Source organism: Danio rerio, chromosome 11 (assembly GCF_049306965.1).
Source record: "Danio rerio strain Tuebingen ecotype United States chromosome 11, GRCz12tu, whole genome shotgun sequence".
In the NCBI taxonomy this organism is placed as follows: domain Eukaryota; kingdom Metazoa; phylum Chordata; class Actinopteri; order Cypriniformes; family Danionidae; genus Danio; species Danio rerio.
Window position 1 is genome coordinate 15,629,272 of NC_133186.1, and position 6,764 is coordinate 15,636,035.

Below are 6,764 nucleotides of genomic sequence, written 5' to 3' on the forward strand. Positions count from 1 at the left end.
CGTCTTACAATATTATACAAAACGGAATCGTTTTCAGGCGGATTCTACTCTTTACTGTTCACTTAAAGGAGCCGAATTCGACTCTTTACTGTTCACTTAAAGGAGCCGATTCATTGAACAAAACTGACTCGACTCGACCGCAAACAAGCGCCATCACCACAGACAACGCCGTCGTCTCTTCACCCAACGGATTCATCCTCGGTAAGTGTTAAAATATGACTTTTGTCCGTTAAATGATTGTTGTATGTTTATTTCTGTATAGTGCATGTAATTTAACAGGAATTTACCGAGTACTTTAGTTGTACTCGCACGGACAGGGTTTAAGCGCGCCTTTTTTTAAAGCAAGAAATTAACGACGCCAGATGGTGATTGTAACGTTAGTGTTTTCTGAGGTAACTTATTAGCATAACGTTAACGTTACGTTAGTTCCTGAAAAAAGAAAGGGAATTTTCTTTAATTAACCTCTTGTTAACTGCATTTTCTGTTTCAGTACAAGACTGAAGTAAAGGTGAAATGACTATAACGTTAAGGTAAGCTCTGACCTTCACTTAAGTTAACGTTACGGTTAGTGACCATCATGTATGTTAATTTTGTTCACTGTAACGTTAACGTTAAGTTAGTTAAATAAACTAAACTCATTATGAAACAAGTCTTAACTGTTTTATTAAATGAGGCTTATAATACAATTCAGTTGTATTCTTTTAAACTAACACTAACACAGTACATATTGTATATTTCTCACTGGTGTTAATGCAGTGCTAACATTTACTAATGAGAACTAATTGTATATTGTCACTAACTGTAGATTTTTTTTTTTGGTGTTCAGGTGTACCTGATAATAGCTAAAGTGTGAGGTGAGTGTAAATTCTGAGCACACAAATATAACCTAAATTCATTATCACAATCTAAACCTATATATATATATATATATATATATATATATATATATATATATATATATATATCATATATATATATATATATATATATATATATATATATATATATATATATATATATGAGTGTGTGCGTGTGTTAGGTTGAGTCTTATTCTACTCTTATTATATTCAAATTTTTTTGCAGCCACAGCCACTGATGTTGAAACACTGATGCTACCAATCAACCCTTGCTTGATTATTAAAGGTAATGTTGATGCCTTCCTCATTTTTATTAGATTTTTAAATGTCAGGTTTTTCACAGATTTGTTGTGAGCAGTTTCTTGTACAAACTCTTTTTCTTCTTCCAGAAGTTCCACCAGTACCTCCAGTAGTAGTAAATATTAGACAAAGATTTTTTTAAACTATAGTTTTTATTTTTATTAGCAATTTTACTGGGCATGTGTGTTTGTTTGCTTGGTTTTTAATAGGCAGAGCATGGAATGTCAACTTTGTTTCTACAAACAAATTTAATTATTCACAAACACCTCTAATTTAGTCCTTCTTTCCCCCTTTTAGTGTTATTCCTTGGAGGGTCGAGTGGTCATGGGACCTCACCTGGATTTCACAACTGACTTTGGATCTGGTCTGAAACTGAAGTATGCTGAAGATGCCTTTTGCACTCTGGAATTTAAGGTAATGTCTACAATAAATATTGTAACTGATGGCTTGTTTTGTGGGGGGGTGGGGTGGGGGGGTTAAACAAGGAATGTATAGGAGCACAAGTCATGACTCCCCTTGTCCCCTTGTTATAAAGGGCCGTGTTGCAGACACAAATTGTTTGTCTGTGCTGGAGACCAGAGGGGAAGCTGTCTTTAAAAGGATGGGGCTCTTATACCATATGTGAAGTTACCTATTCAGGTGAGTGGATTACATACAAGTCATTGCAAATGCATAAATAGTGGGAAATTTTTACTGGGCAGCACAAATTAAGTGAAACTCAAAAAACGTTGAAAAATATTTGGAATATTTGCAAAAAACTTGATTGAAATGAATACAACACAAGTGCTGTATCACTTCAATCAAGTTTTGTTTTGCAAAATTTTCCTAATATTCAAATCATGAAAAATTAGCTTGATGCAAGAAACATCCTGCTAGTATTCAAGAGCAAGTGCTGTGATGCATGTGTTAACTTTGCAATAAGTGTGAACCCAGCATTAGATTATAGTCTGTAAACAGAAGATGTAAATCAAATCAACTGTTTTAAAATGCTCTGCCTAGGTCATTAAAACCACTATTTGTTGTTGGACTGTTCTTGATTGTGTGTTTGTGATGGAAATGTTTTTCAGATGTTTTTGTTTAAATGATTGCAGTTTGACTGAGCTACAGTATTGTCAGCATGTTCAAACTGAGCTAACAGTAATTTTGCTCTGTAGTGCAGCAGTAGTGTCCCAGTAGTGTTGTATGAAGCTAACTGTTTGTCTGCCCTTTTGCTTATAGGTGCTTTTTGGGCACCAGTTTGGAGATGGGAGACAGACGAAGTCAAAGAAGCAGAGAAGACACATCAACCAGCAAGTGTGTAAAATTATCAGGAAAATGATTGACCTTGAATAGACGACTGCCTAATTTAGCAAGAAGTTTTGTCTCTCTCTCTCATGTGTATATATATATATATATATATATATATATATATATATATATATATATATATATAATAAGAGAGAGAGTGCACTCTGAAGCACTGCTTTTTAAATGTATGCTACATATGATGTCAGATTTTTTTATTAATATGTTCTTATAGTATTTTTTGAGGCTTCACCTTCACCTTTTGAAAGTTTTCTGAAATGTTTACACAGATGTCATTAAGCTGTTAAATAAATCTGTAAAATGTATGTGTGTTTGTTTTTATTTTGATTTTAGAGTCTTCTCAGATCACCCAAAAATGAAGATTCTGTCGTCATTTACGCATCCTCAGGTTGTTTGGACACAAAGAGGATTATTTGATATTTTTATTCCTGTGTTTAACAAAAAACATTTTTAACAGAGCTGGAACAACCTGAGGGTGAGTAAATCAAGATATAATTTTCATTTTTGTGTGACCTAAAATTGCTTTGAAATTTTACAGCACCAAACTGTTAAATTACAGTAATCCGGGATATAATTGTAACTTTACAGTTAAATCAGGTATTTAAACCTCATCCTACTGCTAAATCACAGTAATCGTTTTGCAAATTCACAGTAAAATATAGTTAATTCTACAAGATAATACTGTGAAATCACAGTAACAGACTTTATTATCTACTGTAAAGTTACAATATATGGTTGTAATTTCACAATAATTTAATGTGACAAAACCACAGTAAATTACTGTGAACTACCTCACAATAATTTACTGTGAATTTACATACAGTAATTTACTGTGAAAGTAATGCAATTATTAGCCAGTAATTTACTGTGAATTTAAGGTCAAATTTTTTACAGTGAAGGCGTTCCGATTTGCGTGCACTAATCCACGTCGTATCCGTATAAACTCGTGAAAGAGAAAGCGAAAAATCTCCTACTAATTCTGTCCACATTCTGAAGTGTTCATCAGATGGGTACATCTCTCACAGGAGGCCACGACAAACCATACGGCAAGATGATGATGCTACGTCACATTGTGGAAAACTGAATGATTTAGACATCTTACATGTAAGTAATTAAATCCAGAAAGACGGTTCCTTGAGTTAAGTTACAGTAAAATAGCAATAGTTGAGCTACTGTACAGTGAACTGTAGAATTACTGAAAGTGTAAAGATGCTTTACAGTATATTTATTTTATTTTGCTGTGAATTATCATGTAGGAACTTCTGTAAGCACATGACGTTACGTTTCAAACGTTAATTTACATAAAGACGATTATTCAATGTCTGACAGAAAAAAGGAGGTATTGCAGATTAGCAAATTATAACATTAAACAGACGTCTGAGTGATTTGTTTATGCTGATGTAGAATGCACTTTTGTCAATACAGCTTAGGTGAGATACATGTAATATTAATACAGTAATGTTTTCTTCTGTTCTTTTGGTGATACATTTATGAAAGTATAATTTTGAGCACACAAATCACAGAGGTAACGTGACTTGTCTGGTTGTTATAGAGAAGGAAGCACACATGTTTGTGTGTTAGCTGATGCAGAGTGACTGAACAAATGCTATCATCATATTTGTTTAACAAAATATTGTAATTTGAAACCGCTATAACAACAATTTCTTTAATGTTGATTTATATGCCATTTCTGGGCTGGAGCAGGACTTGCAAGGCAAGAAAACAGAGAAAACCTGAATTCAAAACATGAAGTAAGATCATGTTATTACTTCCAATTCAGAACTCAAATGAAACTCAAATGAAAAAGTGTGCTGTTAAATGACTTCTTTATTAAAAGCTTTGCATAATCTGAAATGTCCTCAGACTGGTGTGTGCAGTGATGATGATAAAGAACAGCAGTGTGCTGATGAAGGAAATGTTGAAGATGCTGTAGTGCCGTGGACAAGACCCTGCATCCCTCCACCTGCCTGGGTGTCCTTATCTGAACCAGATGTTGGTGTGGTCTCTTCATCTTTAGTATGAATCGGTTTCTCAGGCATGGACAGCCTTACCTCACAACTCTGTTCCAGTCTGACTGCAGCACTGAGGGATGTGATGGCAAAAACAATTGAAGTCCAGCATGCAGCAGAACATGGGGTTTTGTCTGAAATACATGATTGTTTGAATAAGTTTGAATATAGCTTAGTTTTGTATCTTGTTGACTTGTATTTATTTATCATGGTTACCATTATTCATTCTTTTAATCATACATTCATATTTTTTTTAATTGTTGATTAATACATTAATAATTTCAATAATGTATAACTACATTATTTCATTTTTGACTGAAAATTAAGATGTACTCACCTTGGCTACATTTGTCTAGTGACTATTCATGCATAGCTGTGGTGTGTGTGTGCGTGTGCGTGTGTGTGTGTGTGTGTGTGTGTGTGTGTGTGTGTGAACAGCATTTATTATTTTTGTAAGTGTTGGGGTGGGCTTTGCAGTCTAGAGTAAATACTCACATTTTTTGAGTGTAAAATTTCTCTAAAGCAAGATTTTCAAGCAGCTGTCCAACATCTTTGTGCAGATGTACCAATGTGCCAACATTAGAAAGGCTATCAGGTAGGGTTATCAAGTTACTGATGGTATTAGGTGTTATTGCTTCTGTCCCTGCTATTTTATTTGTATTATTATGGGATTGTTATCAATAACAATTATTATTAATCATTATTATGCAGAAATAAAAATTTCATACAGGCTTAGGGAAACATTGCTGTATCTTAACAATTAACATAAACAGCAAAAAGAGAACAAATGTAATAGATTTTCTTTTGAAGAATATATGATTATATAATCAAACAAGACTGGAAAACTAACTTTAAGCATGTTCTACAAGTAAATGAAAAATGTTACACAATAAAGGTAACAACAAATTAGGTGAAATTTGACAAGGATATCTTATGTAATAAAATATTAATTTAAATTAAGATTTATTAAACCTGCCATTTATTTAAAGTTGCACTTGTAACATCAGTTATGTAACTTTTTTTTTTATCATCTTGCCGTATGGTTTTTCGTGGCCTCCTGTGAGAGATGTACCCATCTGATGAACACTTCAGAATGTGGACAGAATCAGTAGGAGATTTCTCGCTTTCTCTTTCACGAGTTTATACGGATACGACGTGGATTAGTGCACGCAAATCTGAACGCCTTGAAAAAGTCGTAGCGCTACCGGTAGTTGTCAACAACAAACTCTTCCGCCTTAAAGCTCCGCCTATGCTGGTTGATTGACACCTCATTTGCATTTGATTTATCATTTGCGATGTCAGTTTGAGGATTTGATTCTCCATATGCGATGTCAGTTTAAGCATTTGATTTACCATTTGCGGAGTCGTTTAAGGATTTGATTCACCATTTGCAGAGTTGTTTGAGCATTTGATTCACCATTTGCGATGTCGTTTTAAGGATTTGATTTATAGTTTGAGCATTTGATTCACCATTTGCGATGTCAGTTTGAGGATTTGATTTATCATTTGCGATGTCAGTTTGAGGATTTGATTTATCATTTGAGGAGTCGGTTTGAGGATTTGATTCACCATTTGCAAAGTCCGTTTGAGCATTTGATTTATAATTTGCAGAGTCGGTTTGAGGATTTGATTTATTATTGCAATGTCGGTTTGAGTATTTGATTTATAGTTTGAGCATTTGATTTATCATTTGATCTTTTAAGCATTTGAATTTTCATTTTAATTTTGTTAGGAAAAAACTTCCATAGGAAATGGTTGTTCCCCTTCGGTTGGGGAACTTCAGTGCCATGAAATGGGAGGATTCGGATCAGAAGCCGCTTGTCTGGAGAGTATTGAACGGGCCAATAAATGAAATTAATTGGCAGCGTAAGCTTGCGCAGGTGTGCGGCATCTGCAATTATCTCAGCATATAAGCACACCTGAAGCCAGCAGACGCCATCCTTTTCGCTTCAGATCCTTTCTGAGTGAGTCGATGAGGGTTCCTCTTGCTGATCAGCACTTCAGAGCGAACAAGTGTGTCTCCCGGTCCAGAGTGGGTCTTCGCGGTGGCAGACGGTCGAGCTGGGTTTCTCCCTTGCCTGCGGTTCTTTGGGTCCGGTCCTCCAGAGCGGTGCGTATTGTTGCAAACTTTCCTAAAAGAGCAACACAGTCGTGCAGCACGTCCTTTTCAGGATGGCGCTCCGACTGTGCGTTTCTGGATGCGGGGGTTTCCTGGCTCCGGATGATGGACACGATCACTGCATTGCATGTTTGGGGGTCCAGCATGTTAATGCGGTGCTCGCGGGCGGTTCAT

At 35.3% G+C, this 6,764-nt stretch overlaps 2 long non-coding RNA genes across 2 annotated transcripts; both read left to right on the forward strand.

Moving 5' to 3' along the window:
- Positions 1 to 125: 125 nt before the first annotated feature.
- LOC141376573 (uncharacterized) lies at positions 126 to 2,513 on the forward strand. The gene is made up of 7 exons (XR_012387096.1): positions 126 to 201; positions 491 to 530; positions 827 to 854; positions 1,084 to 1,143; positions 1,455 to 1,571; positions 1,693 to 1,796; positions 2,376 to 2,513. It is a non-coding gene; the product is annotated as an uncharacterized lncRNA (long non-coding RNA).
- An 885-nt stretch (positions 2,514 to 3,398) lies between these two features.
- LOC108191595 (uncharacterized) lies at positions 3,399 to 4,652 on the forward strand. Its single transcript, XR_001800522.4, has 2 exons — positions 3,399 to 4,213; positions 4,326 to 4,652. It is a non-coding gene; the product is annotated as an uncharacterized lncRNA (long non-coding RNA).
- Positions 4,653 to 6,764: the final 2,112 nt, after the last annotated feature.